This window comes from Bubalus bubalis, chromosome 5, assembly GCF_019923935.1.
Source record: "Bubalus bubalis isolate 160015118507 breed Murrah chromosome 5, NDDB_SH_1, whole genome shotgun sequence".
NCBI classification, from domain to species: Eukaryota; Metazoa; Chordata; class Mammalia; order Artiodactyla; family Bovidae; genus Bubalus; species Bubalus bubalis.
This window is the reverse complement of record NC_059161.1, coordinates 39789128-39811445: the sequence shown is the minus strand read 5'-3', so window position 1 is coordinate 39811445 and position 22318 is coordinate 39789128. Positions and strand designations below refer to the sequence as shown.

General features: G+C 46.1%; 1 protein-coding gene and 1 long non-coding RNA gene across 11 annotated transcripts in view; one reads left to right on the top strand and one right to left on the bottom strand.

Moving 5' to 3' along the window:
* Positions 1-21515, top strand: part of LOC102403112 — a 51220-nt gene extending 29705 nt beyond the window's left edge. Inside the window, exons 5-6 of one of the 4 annotated variants that reach the window (XR_003109458.3) lie at positions 7699-7890; positions 21055-21515. This is a non-coding gene — a long non-coding RNA (uncharacterized LOC102403112). Of the gene's footprint in view, positions 1-5395; positions 5505-6191; positions 6318-7698; positions 7891-10920; positions 11050-18781; positions 18921-21054 lie in introns of those variants that run through there. The other 3 variants (XR_006551154.2, XR_329165.4, XR_006551155.2) reach the window with 3 other exon arrangements.
* VPS13D (vacuolar protein sorting 13 homolog D) overlaps positions 1-22318 on the bottom strand; it is a 274134-nt gene that overhangs the window by 25200 nt on the left and 226616 nt on the right. The window lies entirely within an intron of this gene.

Below are 22318 nucleotides of genomic sequence, written 5' to 3'. Positions count from 1 at the left end.
ACTTGTACCTGCCTCTGCCCCTCACCATCATCCCATTTAATGAACTTTTCCTGAGCATAGGCCGTGCTGGGCCTTTAGGAAGACAGAGATGAATGGAGTTCTCAGGGAGCTTCCTGGAGTCTAATGGAAGAGAAACAGAAACAAGCAATTATAATGTGGCCGGGGAGCCTGAGGACAGAGAGTGTAACATGGTAGCAGGGTTCAAGGCCCAGTTCCAGCGTTTACAGACTGTGTGACCTACTGCAGGCTGTGTAACCTCTTGGAGCTTTGGACTCCTCATCTGTAAAATCGGATACTAATGGGGCTGTTGTGAGGAATAAGTCAATCAATATGTGTACAGTGCTTATAAAAAAGCCTGGTACAGAGTAAGTGCTCAATAAAATGCTACTGATGATGATGATGATGGAGTATCTGCAGAGGGTGCCATGCGTGCACGAGAGGGGCCCTAACTTAGCTTAGCCTCGGTGGCTGAAACCAAGATGGGCCGGGAGCCAACATCCAGTCCTTCTCTCTTAGTTTTCTTATTGGGGAAACTGCTTCAAATGGAAATATTCCCCTTTCCCTCTTGCTTTCTTGTCAACATTCTACTTACTTCTCCCTAGAGCTCTGAAATCATGTGTGTAACAACACATAAAATTCCATATTGTATTGTTATAACCAAAAATGCGGGAAAGATGCTGATTCATGGAATTGTTAGAAATTACACGACCATCGCTGTTAAGTTTTTTGTGACTTGACATCCTGCAGTGGGGATGACGTTTCCTGGGCTGGGCTTTCTCCCATTGTGGGATTCACACCTGACTTGTTTATAGGGGTCAAGGCTTCCTATAACCTAACACATGTTTGGGGGACTCCATGACACTGCAACTGTGACAGCTGGTAGGACTAATGCCAACAGAGATGACGACTGGGATTTAAACTCTAAGAATGAGACTAATTCAGAGCTTTTACTCCTAGTCCACTAACTACCTGTTCATGAAGCTGGGGGAGGAGTAAGGCAAGCTCAATTTACAAAGAATTTCAATCAAGTGGACAATATGATACTGAGATTACAGCCTGATAGCCTTGGATTTCCTGAAATGACTAACTTTTGCATGCATTCTGGGGTTGATTTTCAAAAAGCAGTTGACAACTTACAAAGTGGTTTGCAACTTTCAACATCTTCACTACAAAAACAAGGTGTTTATAAACGCAAGCTTCATTTATGTTTAAGCACAGCATTCTGATTCAGTGTAAGGCTTACAGAAATCTCTCAAACTATGGTCAGTTTCACTACTAACCTATGACTTCTAAGGCCAATCCCAAGGTGCTTCACATGGGCCTAAAATACACTTCCTGGTAAACTTATTTTGTAGCTATTAAGTACAAATGTTAATGATAACAAGTTGATTAAACAAAGCATATTGCTTTCAGATTGATTTCTAGCAAATAATTACATAATTACTTTCTTTTAATCTTTACATGACCAAACTTCTCCCAAAAGCTGGATCCCTTTTAAGAGAGGGATGAAATTTAGGAGCATGGTGGTACAGGGAAGAACATGAAGCTTTGGAAAAAAACAAACAGACCTGAATCCCTATCCAGTCACTTATTAGTGGAGTGATCCTGAAGAAGTTACCAGATTGCTCTCAGCCCTTGTTTCCTTGTCAATAAATGGGAATATAATACTTACTTGGTTACAACTGTTGAGTTAATATATGAAGAGTGTATAGCACAGTGTCTGGTACATAGTTATTGTTGCTTAGTTGCTAAGTCACGTCTAACTTTTTTGCAACCCATGAAGGAAGCCGACCAGGCTCCTTTGTCCATGAGATTTCCCAGGCCAGAATACTAGAGTGGGTTGCCATTTCTTTCTCCAGAGGATCTGCCTGACCCAGGGATCAAATCGACATCTCCTGCATTGGCAGGTGGATTCTTTACCACAGAGCCAACAGAGAAGCCCCTGGCACATAGTAGGTACTCAGAAAAGTTGTCTGTCTCCCATGCTCTTATTAAGAATTACTGGGTAATTACTAGTCATAGCAAACACCCTCTTCCAACAACACAAGAGAAGACTCTACAAATGGACATCACCAGATGGTCAATACCGAAATCCGACTGACTATTTGCTTTGCAGCCAAAGATGGAAAAGCTCTATACAGTCAGCAAAAACAAGATGGGGAGCTGACTGTGGCTCAGATCATGAACTCCTTATTGCCAAATTCAGACTTAAACTGAAGACAGTAGGAAAAAACACCAGACCATTCAGGTATGACCTAAATCAAATTCCTTATGATTATCCAGTGGAAGTGACAAATAGATTCAAGGGATTAGATCTGATAGAGTGCCTGAAGAACTATGGATGGAGGTTCATGACATTGTACAGGAGGCACTGATCAAGACCATCCTCAAGAAAAAGAAATGCAAAAAGGCAAAATGGTTGTCTGAGGAGGCCTTACAAATAGCTGAAAAAAGAAGAGAAGCTAAAGGCAAAGGAGAAAAGGAAAGTAATACCCATTTGAATGCAGAGTTCCAAAGAATAGCAAGGAGAGATAAGAAAGCCTTCCTCAGTGATCAGTGCAAAGAAATAGAGGAAAACAACAGAATGGGAAAGACTAGAGATTTCTTCAAGAAAATTAGAGATACCAAGGAAACATTCCATGCAAAGATGGGCACAATAAAGGACAGAAATGGTATGGACCCAACAGAAGCAGAAGATATTAAGATGAGGTGACAAGAATACATAGAAGAACTATACAAAAAAGATCTTCATGGCCCAGATAACCACGATGGTGTGATCACTCACCTACAGCCAGACATCCTGGAATATGAAGTCAAGTGGGCCTTAGGAAACATTACTATGAACAAAGCTAGTGGAGGTGATGAAATTCCAGTTGAGCTATTTCAAATCCTAAAAGATGATGCTGTGAAAGTGTTGCACTCAATATGCCAGCAAATTTGGAAAACTCAACAATGGCCACAGGACTGGATAAGGTCAATTTTCATTCCAATCCCAAAGAAAGGCAATGCCAAAGAATGTCCAAACTTTCGCACAATTGCACTCATCTCACACGCTAGCAAAATAATGCTCAAAATTCTCCAAGCCAGGCTTCAACAGTATGTGAATCGTGAACTTCCAGATGTTCAAGCTGGATTTAGAAAAGGCAGAGGAACCAGAGATCAAATTGCCAACATCCGCTGGGTCATCAAAAAAGCAAGAGAGTTCCAGAAAAACATCCACTTCTGCTTTATTGACTATGCCAGAGCCTTTGACTGTATGCATCAGCACAAACTGTGGAAAATTCTTCAAGAGATGGGAATACCAGACCACCTGACCTGCCTCCTGAGAAATCTGTATGCAGGTCAAGAAGCAACAATTAGAACTGGACATGGAACAACAGACTGGTTCCAAATCAGGAAAGGAGTATGTCAAGGGTGTATATTGTCACCCTGCTTATTTAACTTATATGCAGAGTACATCATGTGAAATGTTGGGCTGGATGAAACACAAGCTGAAATCAGATTGATGGGAGAAATATCAATAACCTCAGATATGCGGATGACACCACCCTTATGGCATTCAAGCCTCTTGATGAAAGGGAAAGAGGAGAGGGAAAAGTTGGCTTAAAACTCAACATTCAGAAAACTAAGATCAAGGCATCCGGTCCCATCACTTCATGACAAATAGATGGGGAAACAACGGAAACAGTGACAGGCTTTATTTTTTGGGGGACTCCAAAATCACTGCAGATGGTGACTGCAGCCATGAAATTAAAAGACGCTTGCTCCTTGGAAGAAAAGCCATGATCAACCTAGACAGCATTTTAAAAAGCAAAGACACTACTTTGCAAACAAAGGTCTGTCTAGTGAAAGCTACCGTTTTTCCAGTAGTCATGTATGGATGTGAAAGTTGGATCATTATGAAGGCTGAGTCCCGAAGAATTGATGCTTTTAAACTGTGGTGTTGGAGAAGACTCTTGAGAGTCCCTTGGACTGCAAGGAGATCCAACCAATCCATCCTAAAGGAAATCAGTACTGAATATTCATTGGAAGGACTGATGCTGAAGCTGAAACTCCCAATACTGTGGCCACCTGATGTGAAGAACTGACTCACTAGAAAAGACCCTGATGGTGGGAAAGACTGCAGGCAGGAGGAGAAGGGGATGACAGAGGATGAGATGGTTGGATGGCATCACTGACTCAATGGACATGAGTTTGAGTAAGCTCTGGGAGTTGGTAATGGACAGGGTAGCCTGGCGTGCTGCTGTCCATGGGGTGGCAAAGAGTCGGCCATGACTGAGCAACTGAACTGAAGTCAATTTGAAATACTGAAACACATCACTTATAAAACTCAGATTTGAAATTTTAACCTGACAGCACACTATGGAAAACATGGCTTACTGAATATGGAAGAATGATTCATAAGGGGAACAGCAAATGTTTGGATGCATACATGTTTTCACAGAAACTAGTGCTTAAGTGTTTACTCACCTGACTTACTCTATCTGCACCTTATTTGTTTAAAGAACTTTTTAAAAGCAGCTAGAGCTAATCAATCTAGCAGCTAAGTAAATTATACTAAATGTCAAATTCTTAGAATTGGAATGAATAGTTTTAGAATATTGCCATTAATAAAAGTCATAACTGAGGTTTTCAGAAATAGAACACTTTATCTAAATGAAGTCTGTAAGATTGCCTGAATGCATCCAACCCCTGAAAAGTGAATGGCCGTGTCTGAAGCGGGTGGTGATGGAGGCTGTGTCCTTAGCCTCCACTCCCACCCCTAACCCCAGGCCTCCACCCTGTTGCATGAAGGGCGTCCCTCTCCTGTGATCAAAACCAAGCAGGTCTGGGTGCTGCAGCCTCTGAGGACCTGCTTTGTGACTTGTTTGGTTATTTATTTGGCTGCACTGGGTCTTAGCTGTGGCACATGGGATCTTCACTGAGTCATCGGGACCTTTGGTTGAGATGCAAGGACTCTCTAGCTGTGACATGGAGACTCAGTAGTTGCAGTGCATGGGCTTAGTTGCTCTGCAACATGTGGGATCTTAGTTACCCGACCCGGGAATCAACCCTGCATCCCCTGCATTGCAGGGTGGACTCTTAACCACTGGACCACCAAGGAAGTCCCTGGTTGTTTGCCTTCAAACTGTTTACTCAGACTGGAAGTTTCATACAAACTTTTACTATTGAACAGAGAGTACTGGTTGAGGTGAAGTAGAAAAGAAGAAAGAGGGACCAGGAAAAGATGCTTCAAAAAAGGATGAGGACACTGAAGATCAGCAACTCGTGAGAAAGAAAGTTTACGTACTGCTTCCTCACTCACAGGGATAAACAGGGTGTGTTTCAGGCCCTGCGGTTGGACTTGAGACCCTGAAAGGGTCGCAGAGCCAGCCAGCACATACCCTCTTTCCAGGCACCAACCTTTCTGGGGAGGAGCCTCCTGCTCGAAACAAGTCATGGTCTGGAGAGTGTGGTGAGACCTGAATGGAAGCCCAGTGTGACCAGAGCTTTCTGTCTCTCCCGTGAGTCGTACTCCAGCCCCTTCGCTGTACCCCAGCTCAACACACACACAGATGCTAAATAACTAGACTGAAGGCATGAGCCCGTGCAGGAGTGGAGCAGGGGAGCCAGAGGGGCCGCTTCTGAAGGGGGTTGGGGGGTTGAGAAGGGGCAGCCCATTGGGGTACTCCTCTTCGCCCAGCCAGGGGAAGGGCTGGGAGTTGGTAACAACCCAGGAACTCCTGGCACAGGAATGCTGATCATCTCCCCATGGACAGACACTAGAAAGTTACTGACCAGGTCATGTTCTCCCAGGGTGGGGGGAAGTGACAACTGGAAGTGACAGCTGCCTGGTTGTACTGGGGGACCAGGCACCATCTGTACTTTTCCAGGAAGGAAAAGAGCAGTGGGGCCTGGAACTCTGGAAACGGGCCAGGGACCTGGCTCCCTACAGATGGTCCAGTCCAGGGTTGACACTCAGCACTGAAGCAGCTCAGAACCTCTGACCAAGGCGATCAACTCTGTGCACCAGCTCAAATTCCATGGAGATCTTCTCCAAAGCAGTTTTTACTGTGTGGCTTTCATTATTTCAGTCCCAAGTCTTAGGTTCTGTTGACCTAGAAACATATCACTTACTCTCTCTCATCTTCCTTCTGACCAGTGGGTATTTTTTTATGGTTTGTCTTCAAATTTAACCTGAGCTTTTTCAGAATCAAGGCTACCTCTTGGAGAACCTACCCTCTGCGAACAAGAGACAGCACCTTCCTTTTCAACTTGGGTAGAACTGGCTCTGGCCTAGCGTTCCAATGCCCTCAAGACACTCATGGATTTCTCAGGCTGAGGAAGACACTGTTCTTTGTTCTGGCTCTTGCTGCAATGCCTGAGTATAAAGCCAGAGCAGGAATGAGGCAAGGAGAACATATATGTGTCCAAATGGGGATTCGGTTCAAAGGTGTCCTTTCTGTCTGGACAGGAAGGAAACAGAACCCAAGCTGGCAGTGAAGTGATTGCCTTCGGTGCCCTCAACAAGGGGTATGTTTCTGCCTGTTCCCATGACGTTCAACCTGGTAACAAAAGATTCTTCTTTATTTGGTGATAAGAAGGTCAAGCTGCCTTATAATTAAGTGCTGCCGGTGTGAACATGAATGGGACGGATTGCCATAGTCCATCAACCCTTGGAAAACTGGTTTGTTTGGTCTGGACAGCAAACAACATTCCACACTACTGGATTTTTTTTTCCTCCCAGATCCCCTGCGGCCCCATCACCCGCCCCCCCACCCCAAACCTTTTTTAAAAATTACAATCTGTTCTGCTGTCTCAAGTTACATTCTGTAAATAATAAGCAACACTGATGAAATGCAAAAAGCTGAAAATTTGTAAAGCAGAAAGATCTGCAGCCTGTTTCACATCTGTGTCACATTAAACACGCACTCAACAGATCTGCTGATTCCTGTCTAATCAGTACACGAGGCCGACGTGGGCCAGGAGGGCCTTCATGCCACAGGCCACAGTGGGGCCGAGGGCCACTGGGGGCAGGTGAGGAGGGGCCAAGCCCACAGTGCAGTCTGACACTTGGCCACCAGCCTGCTCTGGTCTGGGTCCATGTGCAGCGCAGACTGGTGGGTCACAGCTGCGGTGAGGTCATAGGAGAACCACCACTCAGAACCCCTCCTTGCCAGTCATCCATCGGTGCTGGTGAAGCCGGGTGCATGGCGGTTAAACGAAATAACACGTTTTAATGATAAAATGTCTCATTTGAAGGAGCTGGCTCCCTATACATTAAGATGACTACAAAATAAAAATAGAACAGAAGGAAACCAATTAAAGCCCATTTGGGAAAACGCTTAGAGGCTACTAGAGATGTTAGTTGCTCTGCCAAGCAAAATCTGATCCTGTCTTTACTTCTTCCAAGCATTTTACACACGCGCACGCTTATGTATACATACACATCTGTAGGCATGCGTGCAGGCGCTTGTGCTACCACTAAGAAAACTGGCAGAGCATAAGAAGAAACTGGCACATTTTAAACTTGTGGCATCGTGTGAGTCCCCGAATGATTGCAAGGCTCTGTGTTTGGGGGAAAAAAAACCACATTCAGACTCAACATGGGGTCTTAAAGCAGAGGAGCATGTGAACCTCTATGGGTACTCTTTGGAAAAACAGCGGATTGCCACCTCCACCTGCTCTCTTACATCTGCATTTCCCCTTCAATCTTAGGTGAGAAGACACTAAGACTAACCGTGCTGGACCCCCGGGGTTCACAGTTTGTCTCGATGGCTGCATTTATTTAGTGTTGACTCTAAGCTTCACAAGATTCTTCTAAGGATGTGTTTTATTAGCAGTCCATTTCACAGAGAAGAAAACCATGCCTGAGAGAGATTATGAAGTTTGTCCAAGGCCATTCAGCTGGTAAGTGGCAAAATCCAACTTGATCTTAGGTCTTTATATTAGTCTCAGACACGGTAAACTTCTTATCAGCATGACTGTTGGTGAAATCTCTTTAATACATACTCTGAGTTCATCACTGTGTTAAGCAATCTGAAAATCCTGGAGCGACACCAAAGAAGGCAATAATATGATCTCAAGAAGCTTACAGTCCAGTTGGGAAGATAAGGTGTTTGTACCTAGACCACGTTATCAGTGATGGGAGAGCTAAGGAGGCCTGGCTCTACACACTGCAGAGGACATGGTTCCTGGCAAGGCCCCTGTCTTCCAGTAGGGCCCTGACCAAAGGCAGAGCAAGGTTTTTATTAATACAGCAATGTATAGCATCAGTAATAACCTGCCAAGTTTTACAGCAGGAACTGGTGGTAAACCAATACTAAGAAGAAAGAGGAAATAAATGAGACAAAAGTCAGTTAGTAGACCACCCCACATAAAATCTAAAAACATCTGATTGAAGCCTCATTCTTTTTTTAAATTTATTTTTTAATTGGAATATAACTGTTGTGTTAAGTTTCTGCTGTACATCAATGTGAATCAGCTATAAGAATACATGTATCTCCTCCCTCTTGATCCTCCCTCCCACCTCCCCCCAGTCCCACCCCTCTAGGTTATCACGGAGCACTGAGCTGAGTTCCCTGAGCTCTATATAGTAGCTTGGCTGATGCCTCATTCTTAATGGGAAAGCAATGGACTGAAGGACAGTAAGCAGTGTCAGTTCTCTATAGTCATGATGCACACTTTAACTTCATTAATAGAATTTGCCAAGTGATTCATCTAAATTTTATTAATATTTAGAAGAAAGATATATACCAATGTGAATGATAAACTGGTAAGATGACTACTACTGGAAGGGTAGGATCGAGACAAGATGCAAATAAACAAAAACAAACATATTCAAAAGGAAGACAAATTCTGACCTCAAGTGTTTAAAAAGGACTGGGGTGAAGAATATGCAAGTTTAATTCACAAAGGAAGAACTCTAAGTGGCCAAATGAAAGATGAAAAGATGATGCAATACACCTAGTGATAGAAGAAATACAAGTAGTATCACTGAAAACATTCCCTCTCAGATCAGCAGAGACTCAAACAGTAACAGTGCCTTGCTTGTAATACAGCATCTACATTATAAACTTCTCAAAAGAATTCTGAATGAATGAATGAATGAATGAACAGCCAAAGCTTGTGGAGGGTCAGAGAGAAGGGTCTTCTCAAGCACACAGGGTGGGAATACAGGTGTTTCAGTTCCCTAGAAGGCAATCTGGTAATGCGTTCCAAAGGAGAAAATACATTTACCCTTAACCCAGCAAATCTATTTTTAGAAATTTACCCTAAAAGAGAGAATTACACACATGTGAAAATATACATGTAAAAGATGCTTATGATGGCAAAAAAATTAGAAACATCCATCACGAAAGGGCTAGCTGAGTACTGGGTTGGCTAAAAAGTTTGTTTGGGTTTTTCCATGACACCTGACAGAAAAATTTGAATGAATTTTTGGACCAACCCAATATATTGTTGTATTTGTGCAATTTAGTATTATGAAAATGTTGAAAATGACTTACTAATATTACATAATGTTAAAAACAATTTACTTATTAGGCCATCAACAGTTGTGCTTCTATGATTCATCTAACGTCACATATACATATGTATTTGTACGTGAGTGTGTGCACATGTACATACATACATACTAAGGTATCTGGCAGGGCACCACTATGAGCCTTTTGGTGATTATTAACAGCCAAGTAGGATTGAGTTCGGAGAAGGCAATGGCAACCCACTCCAGTACTCTTGCCTGGAAAATCCCATGGATGGAGGAGCCTGGTAGGCTGCAGTCCATGGGGTCGCGAAGAGTCGGACACAACTGAGTGACTTCACTTTCACTTTTCACTTTCATGCGCTGGAGGAGGAAATGGCAACCCACTCCAGTGTTCTTGCCTTGAGAATCCCAAGACGGGGGAGCCTGGTGGGCTGCCGTCTATGGGGTCGCACAGAGTTGGACACGACTGAAGCAACTTAGCAGCAGCAGCAGCAGCAGCAGGATTGAGTTATTTTAAGTTTCTTTTTAAAAACAGAAATAATAGTACCTATCTCATTGGCTTGCTGTAAGAATTATAGAAATAATTCACACAAGGTGAATTATCTTGGAAGTGTTCATACACTATGAGGGCTCATATACTGTTTGGATATGAGAATAGCTCAGGTTTGTACATATCTTTAAACTCATAAGATAGAAATACTTTTTAAAAAGATGATTCAGGGAGCAGTCAGGCATAAACACCAAAATGTCTAAAGTACATTCAAGAAGCAAAGCATGAGTACCAACTGCAACGATCACATATTGTAGACAAGCATGGGTTGGGTACAGGCTAGTTAAGGAGTGAGACCGGCCCATCTTCGTCTGGAATGGCTTTTTTTCCTGAGTGAAGATTTCTTCAGAGGAAAGGCCATGAACTAGCCATTACTATCACTTCTCTCTGGACCGGGAGGCCTGGCCCTGAGCTATCTATACTGGATGGTGGTAGGGGCCGTGGATGTTGCTTTGTTGACCTGAGGGTCCTCTGCAGGGGACTTCCTTTCTAGCACATCTCACTCACTTTTCCAGCACTGTCTTGCTTTCTGAACCTGAGCAGCAGGAGAGAGGTCACTCTTGCTTGTGGTAAATGGCTAGCTCAGAGTAAGGAGGTGGGGGCGCAGGGGGTGGTGCGTGGGTTAGGCGGGACCAAAACAGACCCAGGTGCTCAAAGCACTTACCCTAAAGAGCCCCAGAAGGCAGGACACCAATTGCAAAGCAGGCACTCCAAGAATGGGTAAAAGCAAAAGCACTCTGCCCCCACAGCTTGCCCCAAACCTTCTTCCTGCTAACCCGGGGAGAGAGAACATCTGGACCTAGTTTTGAGGCTCTCCAGCTGCAGAGCCACTAGAGTGAAGTTCGTGTTTCACTGGAAATTGCATTTCAGGGGCTTACAGGCTGTCCTTTCTGATTCTCATCAGGGTGAAGTACAACCTAGAAGACAAGCTGGTTCAGAGACCAAATCAGCTTTCCTTTGAAATGCTCTCCTCTCCTCTTCCTATTCCCACTTTGAAAGCAGACTTAACGGTCCCGGTGGTGAGAAATCAAAAATATGAAAGAAAGAAAAGGGCGTGGGGTCGTCTCAGGTGTGTTTCTGAGCCTTCATAAAACTCAGACCCATGCCCTGGGTCACAGCTGCACCGCACCTTCTGAGCATTTGCTCTCCTAGGAAACAAGAGCCAATGAGACCGAGTTCACGTGAGTCACTGGCCTGGGGCTTTCCTCTACAGGAGTGGAAAAAGTGTGGATTGAAAACGTGCTAGAACTTGCTGAGAGCCAAGGAGGCAGAGGGAAAAGATGCTAGACCCTTTCAGACAGAGCGGGTAGCAGAATAAACAGCCCTCCTACCCCAGTCTGGGGCCAGCCACTGCTTATGCTCCATCACGGGCATTTGCAGTTGGCCTCTTTGGGCTCTGGGACACAAGCCTGCCAGCAGCCCAGACCAGTCAGCAGTGGGCGCTGGTCCTCCTGCCTGGGCCTTGCTGGGCCTCTGAGAGGAGCAGGTGCATCAGGGGGCTTGTCCAGAGAAGCAGAGGCTACAGCACTGCTTCCTGCCATGCTAACACAAAAACACAACCCCTCTTCTAGCCGCTCCTGTCCACCGAGGGACTATTTCTCCCTCTGGACCTGGGGGCAGAGGCAGTTAGAGAGGGCAGGCATGTGGCTTTCTGAAGAACAAGTTCCTTGGGGTGAAGAGAAGCCGGTAGGCCTTTGACACCCCTAATGCTGCCAAAGGAAGGTGAGTCACACATAAGCCAAGAGGTGACTCTTGAGTCGCTGCTCTGTGCTGCTGCCGTTTCGAAGGATTGCTCAGATGCAAGCTGCTCAGACCAGGCTTCCTTCTGCATGCTACATAAAGCACTGGAATTTTCTAGTGCTCGGTCTTAAGATCTCTGCAGATAACAATCTCTATAAATTTCACTTCGTGGATCATCTGGCCACCTCATGGCATCTTTAATCACTCTAAACGGAACAAAATAATTCAAAAGAGCAACAGAATTTCTTCCTATAATTGAACCACTCCTTCAGTTCAGTTCAGTTCAGTCACTCAGTCGTGTCCGACTCCTTGCGACCCCATGAATCGCAGCATGCCAGGCCTCCCTGTCCATCACCAACTCCCGGAGTTCACTCAGACTCACGTCCATCTAGTCAGTGATGCCATCCAGCCATCTCATCCTCTGTCGTCCCCTTCTCCTCCTGCCCCCAATCCCTCCCAGCATCAGAGTCTTTTCCAATGAGTCAACTCTTCGCATGAGGTGGCCAAAGTACTGGAGTTTCAGCTTCAACATCAGTCCTTCCAAAGAAATCCCAGGGCTGATCTCCTTTAGAATGGACTGGTTGGATCTCCTTGCAGTCCAAGGGACTCTCAAGAGTCTTCTCCAACACCACAGTTCAAAAGCATTAATTCTTCGGTGCTCAGCTTTCTTCACAGTCCAACTCTCACATCCATACATGACCACTGGAAAAACCATAGCCTTGACTAGATGGACCTTTGTTGGCAAAGTGATGTCTCTGCTTTTGAATATGCTATCTAGGTTGGTCATAACTTTCCTTTCAAGGAGTAAGCATCTTTTAATTTCATGGCTGCAGTCACCAACTGTAGTGATTTTGGAGCCCCAAAAATAAAGTCTGACACGGTTTCCACTGTTTCCCCATCTATTTGCCATGAAGTGATGAGACCAGATGCCATGATCTTCATTTTCTGAATGTTGAGTTTTAAGCCAACTTTTTCACTCTCCTCTTTCACCTTCATCAAGAGGCTTTTTAGTTCCTCTTCACTTTCTGCCATAAGGCTGGTGTCATCTGCATATCTGAGGTTATTGAGATTTCTCCCAGCAATCTTGATTCCAGCTTGTGCTTCTTCCAGCCCAGCGTTTCTCATGATGTACTCTGCATATAAGTTAAATAAGCAGGGTGACAATATACAGCCTTGATGTACTCCTTTTCCTATTTGGAACCAGTCTGTTGTTCCATGTCCAGTTCTAACTGTTGCTTCCTGACCTGCATACAAATTTCTCAAGAGGCAGGTCAGGTGGTCTGGTATTCCCATCTCTTGAAGAATTTTCCACAGTTTATTGTGATCCACAGAGTCAAAGGCTTTGGCATAGTCAATAAAGCAGAAATAGATGTTTTTCTGGAACTCTCTTGCTTTTTCGATGATCCAGCGGATGTTGGCAATTTGGTCTCTGGTTCCTCTGCCTTTTCTAAAACCAGCTTGAACAACTGGAAGTTCACGGTTCACGTATTGCTGAAGCCTGGCTTGGAGAATTTTGAGCATTACTTTACTAGCGTGTGAGATGAGTGCAATTGTGCAGTAGTTTGAGCACTCCCTACCCTCTAGGACTTCTCTCTTCATATTCCCAAAGGCCAGCCATAGCATAGCTCCTGGATGCCATAATAGCTCAAGTACATGACAAAAAGAACCCCCAAACATGTGCCCATTAAAAGACATCCAGCCCAGCACCAAGGTCTGCTAAACCCTGGGTTTAGCAATCATTTCATGGAATCCAAACCATGGAGTTAGCTCCATCCAGGGACTACCAGAGCCTGTTTCTAGGCTTTTAAAGCACCCTGATTACACAAGCCTAACTAGATAGGACGGCTGTCTGGCTATCTCAGAGGTAGCCAGCCCCATAGTCTCTTCTACTTCTAGAAACCTTTTTTCAGGACCCTGAACACCAAAATAAACAGAAGTTATCCTTGGCCACCAAAAGAAGGTCATAGTACTCTGTGCACATACTTAGATATTCTCATCTCCTTCCATGGCTTCCTGTACTGTGTCCCAGTCAAGAGTTGCCAGGCCACCAGCTGGTGAAGGTGGACTTGGCTGGATGGCAGAGCAAAGACAAGTTGGAACTTGCACGTGTGAGTGCTATGTTGTGAAAGCAGAGAATTCTGAACTTGGAAGGATACAGTGGTTCATCATTTGGGGAGGGCCTGATATGCAGAAGAGAGGACCAAGGGCAGCACAGCTCCTGGACACAACACTTGGCTGCTTGGTTCTCCAGGCAGGCTGTCTGCCACCTCTGGGTTAAGCTGGTAGGGGTGAGAGACTGTGACAAGCACACTTCAGGCCGTGAGGTCCAGGGTAAAGAGCATGTGTGCAGCATGCTCAGTGGCTCAGTTGAGTCCAACTCTTTGAGACCCCATGGACTGTAGCCCATTAGGCTCCTCTGTCCATGGAATTATCCTGGCAAGAATACTGTTGCCTTTTCCTTCTCCAGGGGATCTTCCTGACCCAGGGATTGAACCAGCATCTCCTGAGGCTCCTGCACTGGCAGGCAGATTCTTAACCACTGCGCCACTTGGGTAGCCCTGGGAAGCCTAGCGTAAAGAACACCTCCCCACTAACTACAATAGTGTCTTTCCCCAGATATTCTGGGTTATAGGCAGTATCCAGTTCCTACCCTCCACATTCAGGAATCAGTAGGAAGTGGATCTGAGACTGGGTAAGAGGACTCAGGTTTAAATCATAGGGCTTTTTGATGGGAGAGACCACGAAATGATCCAGAAGTAGCACAGAAGTTAGAAATGTGTGTTCTGCATTCAGCCTTTCAAAGTCTAGTTCCCCTTCTCATTACCTCCGAAATCTTAAACAAGTTGTGTAAATGCTCTGTGCCTCAACTCCATTGTGCTGTTTTTGTTGTTTAGTCACCCAGTCGTGTCCAACTCTTTGTGACCCTGTGCACTGCAGCCCACCAGGCTCCTCTGTCCATGGGATTTCCCAGGCAAAAATATTGGAGTGGGTTGCCATTTCCTTTCCATGGGATCTTCCCAACCCAGGGACTGAATCTGCATCTCTTGCATTGGCAGGTGGGTTCTTTGCCACTAAGCCACCCTCAATTTACCCACTTGTATCCATTGACGATGCCCTGTCCGTTGCAGACCAGTAGTTCTCTGGAAGGACAGAAATGCATGTCTTGCTGGAAGGTATGGACAAAGGACAGGCAGGCTCCCTGTACAGCCAAAGGATGTGACGGCTGATGGCTAGGACTAAACTACTGCTCCCTTAATGCTTCTCCTCGGGTGTCTGAAGACAGACAGCCCTTTCCTTCTGACTGTACTTAGACCAGTGCTTTGTTGGTCTGTCCATCGACTCAGGGCAGCATTACTGCAAGGACCAGGCTTTTCCAGGTCCTGCTCTCCCGGATGAGGGTGGTGTGCAGCTGACAGGCAGCAGGCTGGGCTAACAAGCTTTTCATGGGGACAGCCTCCCACCTGCTCTGGTTTAGCAATCAGGCTCTGGAGTAGAGAGCCAGAAAGTGAGGCTGTCAGTAGGCTTCAAGGAGGCTGGGAGGCAGGGAAAGGAAACAGAACCATCCCGAGTCTCAGCGACTCCACGGGAGTGTTCCACCCCACACCGGTGGCATCCGACCGCCTCTGCCACCGGCACAGCCTCCTCCTCAGAGACAGGTAGGTTTCCTGTTGTGTCAGCCCCGCTTCCTTTGGCAACATTATCCTGCAAACAGAGAGCTACTTTGAATAAAGCACTAAGGTGTCCCATTTCTGGCCTGGGAGGAGGGGAGGAGGGGAGGAGGCGAGGAGGCAGGCAGCTTCATTTCTCCAGAGAGAAGCATCGGGCGCCGGGACCCTCTCTAGAGAGTGCCTCTTCCCTCTCCCCAGTCCTGAAAAGCCCTGCTTGGAGAAAAGAAACGTGCTGGCTTTCCTGCTTGACCTCAGATGGGCAAGTTCTGAATGGCAGCTGGGTCTATTACATGCCGTGTGAGAGGGTTAAACAGGACAGCCTCAGCTCTTTATAAACTTTTGCCCTGTGGATATGTACTCATTGGCGGTAGTACAAGCTGTATTACACGCCTTAACGATACGGTTCAACTGTCGGTCAGGCTTGGGCCTGGCCCTGGGCCAGACCGCAATCAATGGGACACAGAACCTCCCCCTTCAGATCATCACGAAGGCTCATATTATCTCCTTTTCGTCGTGCTGGTTAAATTTATGGAGCAGAACCCTGAAGCCGCATTCCTCGGCCTGGGCCGGCCCACGCGGCCCTCCCTCCCTTTGTTCGGTACTGTAAGCCAGCCGTGCTCCGGAGGACTGCGGGGTTGTTAGTTCAGGCACTGACTGTTTGCTCATGACTGAAATGAAAAGAGTTCAGTGGAAGGGCAAAAGGACAGCCCAAGTGTAAAACCCCATCCCAGCGGGCCCTGGGCCCCTCCGTACAGGCCCCGCGCTGCTCCTGAATGGACGGTCGCACTTTGTTCTCACAAAAGCAAAATCTGCGGTCTGATCTCTGATAACCCTTCTCTGAAGCGGCAGCCAAGCCCTCCTGTGGCGCCCCTCCCGGGAAGCCCTGGACCCGGGTACCGCGGAGCGCGTGGGCCCCTCACACAGTCCAGACATCAAAAGGAGCCCCAGTTCCAGGGCATCTTCCGGGCTTGCCAGGTCCCACGGGGGGCGGGAACGTAAACACTCGAAGTAGCTGGTCTGATTTTGAAGGTTGAAACAGGAAAAAGTAAACGTATGTTTCAGGCCCTGGCTACCACGGCGGGATATGGGCGCACTGTCTGAGAATGTGTGTGCACGCATGCGCGTGTGGAGCGGCTGTGCCCACCCTGGATGGGGTCTCCTGGAATAAAGCAGGAGAAGGTCCCCTGTGTTAGACCCGTGGAGTCTGCCCATTTGCTCTTATCTGTGATCATCAATATCTGACTACTATGAAGGGTGTGAGCTCAACAAGTTTTAGAGCATAACCCACGAGGAGTGCACTCCCCTAATGTCTCTAGAGGATACCATCTAATGACTGGAAGGTCAGTCATCCCCAGGCTGAAACAGGCTCTCCAAGGGATGAGCCAGGTGAGTCCACAGTTCATCATGTATGTCTCTCTGTCTCAGTTGTTCCACCTATAAAAGGAGGTAACTGAGCTGATCAATAGAACTCTTCTAACCAAGGTCCAAGCATAATAGAGAGAGGAGGAGGAGTAAGAGGCACAAATAGAAGGAATCCCAAACCCAAACCCACATGAAGACATAATGAAAGGTTCAGGTAGGAAAGCCTTTGAGGGGACTTTATCAGTGCTTTCAGCCCAGTTCTGTCCTTTCAGCCATTGTTAGACAACACTAGTCTAGGGCCCAAGTTTGTTTAAAAATAAACCCCGAAATCCCACACCAGCAAGACAGACACTAAAGCACTTTGCAGTTCTGGGTAGAGGCAGATGTCTTCAACAGAGTCTCTTGAAGCTAGTGGCCTATTTCCCATCAGACCCTGATTCAATCTGAAGGTGAAAGTTGTGCTTCTTGATTCAAGGTAACCATGTGTTTCTGAATGGAAACTGCAGTCTTGGCACTTTTCTCACAATGCTTCCTTATTCACTATGTTGGTGTTTAGAGATGAGCTAATGACTTTGTCATTCCAAAGCCTCCAGCACCTTTTTTCTAAGTAGATGGGAAGTGCCATGGAATGAATGGGTCACAGAAAACTGTCTCTTGCTACTGAGAATCCCTCTTCTCAGTGGTAATTTTTCTACTGAGTACTATTTGTTCTGGTTCGTTAAAAATAAAGGTTATAGAGAACCACTGAAGTCAGGAAAAGAAAAGGCAAGAAAAAGCTAGGTAGGCTGTTTAGGAAATCCTTGAGAAAAATGTGTAATCCATTTAATCTGTCTCTACTTATTCATATACAAGAGCAGGGTTCAATTAAATCTTTCGTCATAATAATACCTCACATCTCCCAAGACAACCTACAGAGCACTTGCACACACATTATCACAGGTTACACAAATACTCATAAAAGAATCCAGCTTCCATCAGGTATCAGTGCATGACAGAAGGGCTCCCGAAGGCTTCGTTTTGGCCCATCATGAGCCCAGATGCATCAGTATTCTTTGATATATTAAAATTTGGAAAACCAGATCCATTCCTGAGAATGAGACCCAATTATGAACCAGGACAGACTTTGAGAACTTGTCAACAGTGACCTGGATGCCCCTACTTCCTGCTGGACTTTCTCCATCTCAGGGTCACTTTGATGACCAGATTTCAGGGACAGACAAATCATAAGTAAACAACAAGGTCAGATTGGGAAAAATGCAGGCACACAAGCTGCTTACAAAAAGGATGCAGCAGGAACAGCCAATACGCATGCCTAGAGCTGCCATCGGCAAACAGCCGGCTGTACACACTTCTCTCCTTTGTATTTTCTGGACTGTTTATTCTAGTGTCGTGGACAGGGCTAAGGAGGACTAGGCTGATACTAGTTTAGAAACTAAAAAGGAAATATGTTTTGAGATTTGCTTTCCCACACCATATACATCCATTCTTGGGGCAAAATGGCTTCTGTTGAGGGGTTTTGGTTTTGTATTTTTTTTTAAACATTGATTTCTTGGCCACCGGCTAAAAGAAACTGTGAATACTCAGGTACCTTGATGATGACTAAACAGATGGGAAGTGGTCTGTTCACGAGGGGTTCTCTGCAGGCTGCCCTCACCACCACCCCCCACACATGACCTGGCCCATCACTCGGGGGCACTTGCGTGTCCCCAGAGGTGGAATCAGAAGGGGGCTGAAGTGGTGACAGAACAGGCTCGGCCACAGGTTTCAAGTCACAGGAGATGAGATGTATCCGACTTGAGCAGTGCTAAGCCTGCTAGGCTCGGGCTGGCCCAGGGCTGCTCAGGGATGGTTTAGGTACACGTGGCCTCACATTCACCTACTGCCTTTTTATTTTTAGAAAACATTATCAGCCTCTCAAATGTCCTTCCTGGGCTTTCTTCATTCCAGTGCCCAGTTTCTGGCCCTAAGAGAGCCCCCTCTGTGCCATTCTTCCAGGGCATTACTCCTCAGCTGTGCAGACGTGATCAGGGCAGGGCTGATGCTCACTCCCTTGGAAGAGGGAGGACCGACCTGAGAAGGGGATGAAAAGCAGCACGAGGCCACCAAGCAAAGCAGCGTCAGGACTGCAATCGGGGTTCTGGTCTCATGCTTCGCAATCCTGTTCTCTTTCAAGAGGGCATGCTGCCTCCAGCGCCCAAAGGGAACATCCAGATCAGTTATTTTGATCACAGAGACGTGAATCAAGGAAGAACTGATCCTACACTGATGTAGTAAAAGAATGTGAGTTGGTGTCACTTCAACGCAATAAATCAGTATAATGTTCGAGGCCATTCTGTCAGCTCTACTATTGCATTTTTGGAATAAGAATAAAATCTTATGAATCTTTTCACTGAACTTAAAAAAAAAACAAAACAACCCTGTGGTATATTAGACTTTGACTTCCCTAGTGGCTCAGATGGTAAAGAATCTGCCTGCAATGCAGGAGACCCAGGTTCGATCCCTGGATTGGGAAGATCCCCTGGAGAAGGGAATAGCAACCCACTCCAGTATTCTTGCCTGGAGAATCCCAGGGACAGAGGAGCCTGGTGGTCTTCAGTCCATAGGGTCACAAAGAGTCAGACACGACTGAGTGAACAACAGCATGGTCAATGTCAGCTCAAGATCCATATGCATTGCCTAATCCTGGCACTGTCCATTCCCCTATGAACCACTTCCCCTGCCCAGTGACACCCAGAATTTCCTAAAGGAGCTAAATTTCTGGAAATAGGGGCATCGGGAAGATGAGTTTTGAAATGAATTATGAAATGAATCTTTATACTCTAGAGAAAGCTAGTTTCTCAAAGGCTCAAAGCCTTATAATATCTAAAGTTATTTCCTACTTTCATTATGCAGAAACCATGAACCAAGGGGTGCATGATGAAAGCAGTATTTTTTTAAAGAGCCCATCATGCCTAGCTAGAGATGAAAGAGTCTTTCTTTTTAAACTCTAGTCCTGAACCCAAGAGCACTTTTTTTTTTTTTTTTAAAGAGACCTGGGGGAACTCGACCAACATGATAACACTGTTGTGAGACTGCCCTGGCAGGAGTCAGACAGATAAGTCCTTCACAGTTCCAAGAGCCCCACTGAAGGGAGATCTGATTGTACAACTCAAAACCCTTCAACAATACTAAACAGTGGACTGGCATGCGTCTGGAAAATATAACTGTTTTTGAAGAATGCTTTCCAAACCACGTAATGCTTTTAAAGCTGTTTATCAGGAGAGCTGGATGAGCAAAAGTGGCCTGAAGCAGTGTGTCAGCTGTCACAGGGTCGCATGCCCTGTCCACGTTCCTGTAAGCCCTCCATCATCCTCGGCTGTCTTACCCTTGGCAGACAACAGATGCCAAAGTTTGGAGACATTTGCTACATAACTTCTACCCGACAAACCTGGCTCCAGGACAGATTTCCATGTCATGTGGGGCTTTTGGCTGAACTCTGCTCGAACCCAGAGGCATATCATTTACAGCAGACACTAACAATAGTTTGGGATCACCTGCTCTTCCACAGGCGGGTTCAGAGCAAGTTCGTGGCCTCTGCACACCTTTTCCAGTGGGGTTTCTGGTACACAAGGGCTGAGAGCCCAGGTGAGTTCATCCACCCAGAATTCCAACCGTGTGACAAGCACAGGTTTGTGGGCCTGGATTTCACTATTTTGTGTGAAGAAAGAGAAGGGGAGAGACAAAAACCCAGCATAGCGTATGACTTTCTGGTCTCACCACCATAGCAAGTGGTCGGCAAGTTTTCAGGGACAGGGAACAAGCAAGAGGTGAAGATATAACCCCCGCATCACTTATGCTTAGCATCCCATATTCAGAGAGGTATATACTGACTCAGATGCCATTTCTGGAGCCCTAATTATACACGTCCCAAGTCAGCTAAGCGCATTATAAACCTTATGTCACCTAAGGCACATAACCACCCGCCGAGGCAGGCATTATCAGTCCTATTCCATGAGTCAGAGGAATCTCACCCCAGAGATACCGAGGGGGAGAAACTTGCTCTGGGCCACAGCTAAGCAGCAGCAGTGAGATGACTCACGTTCAGGGCTGCCCTCTGACCTTGTGGTACAGACGTGGGAACCAGGCAGGGCTCTGGGAGCCCCTTCTTGATCTCTGCAGATGCTCAGTTTCATCTCACACTGGCCACCACAGCACTCCTTCCCACGTCTTCTCCAGGACTGGGGAAGATCTGAGATTTTATGTTCTTTCCATGTCTCTTTCTGAAACAGGCGCTTCTCTTTGAAGAGAGACCTCTTGCCCTTGGAGTGTCAAGATAAGAAAACTTTCAGCAACTTCCCTTGGAAACTACAAAACACCCATCAGCACCCAGGATCTAAGTACAGTCGCTCACCAGCTGCCAGCCCCTCTGAATAGCTTTTATGGTTCAGTGAAGGGTGGTGACAGGGCCGTGTCACTACCGTGGGGTGTGCTGTTTCTTTCATGTTCCCAGGATCTGACAAGAGCCTTCCACAACCTGTTTCTTTACAACACACGGAATGAGAGATTAAAGACCAGTACCAGACGTAAAGCTGGGGTTGGGACTAGCAACGATCTCTCTCCAGATGCATTCTAAATCTTTCTGGGAAAGAAGGGCTGCTGACCGCCCTAAGCAGATGGTGTTCAAAAGCTGTCATGATGATTAAATGAGATAATACATGTAAAATACGTATGACGTAGTAAACATCCACAAGAAAGGTTTAAAAATGTTAGCAGTATTTTTATTTATTGATATCACCAAACTTAAAAGACTGTTTTAGCAGAAACAATGTATATGGATTTCAGTAAAACTACATTAATTCAGAGCTACTAGCTGGATGTGGAGGAGAAAAGACATCAAGAAAAGACGAATGAACTAGTGAAAAAAACCTAAGTTATAGGACTTCTGATTAACTATGACAGATTGAGTCCAGAGACCCCTTTAAAGTGAAAGCAAAGGGATACAAGTGGCAAGGATCCAAAAGGATAAAGAGAAGGTGTCAACAACATTTTAGAAGCTAAAGAGCAGATGGACAAGTGGTGCTGAGATGTAAGCCCGAGGGAGTAGCAGCCACAAAGCAGTGAGCTAATTAGTGTATTAACCGCTGAATTTCATAAAGACGGAGGTGCACCGAGGAGCTCTGAGTGCTTGGGGCATCAGGGAGGAACAGGGAGGCCTGTCTATGAGATGGTGAAAACAGGAAAGTTGGGTAGAAGTCTGGATAAGAAGTGGTGAGACCACAGGGCTCTCCCACCCGCAGCCAGCCCACTCCTCCTCAGCAGAAGATGGGCACCAGCAGGTCCCCACCTGATGCTTCACGGTGAGGCCCCGGGCCCCACACAGAGAGCCCCCAATCTGCAGACTAGCATCTCCTCTCAAGATAGGAGAACACCTTGTCAAGAATCATCAAACATCTGGGAACTGTCTATTTATGAAAGAAAAAGGCCAAAACAAGCAACCAGGAGAAAGAAACTCAGGAGAGAATGAGGGCCTTCACTCTACAGAGGACAGGAACA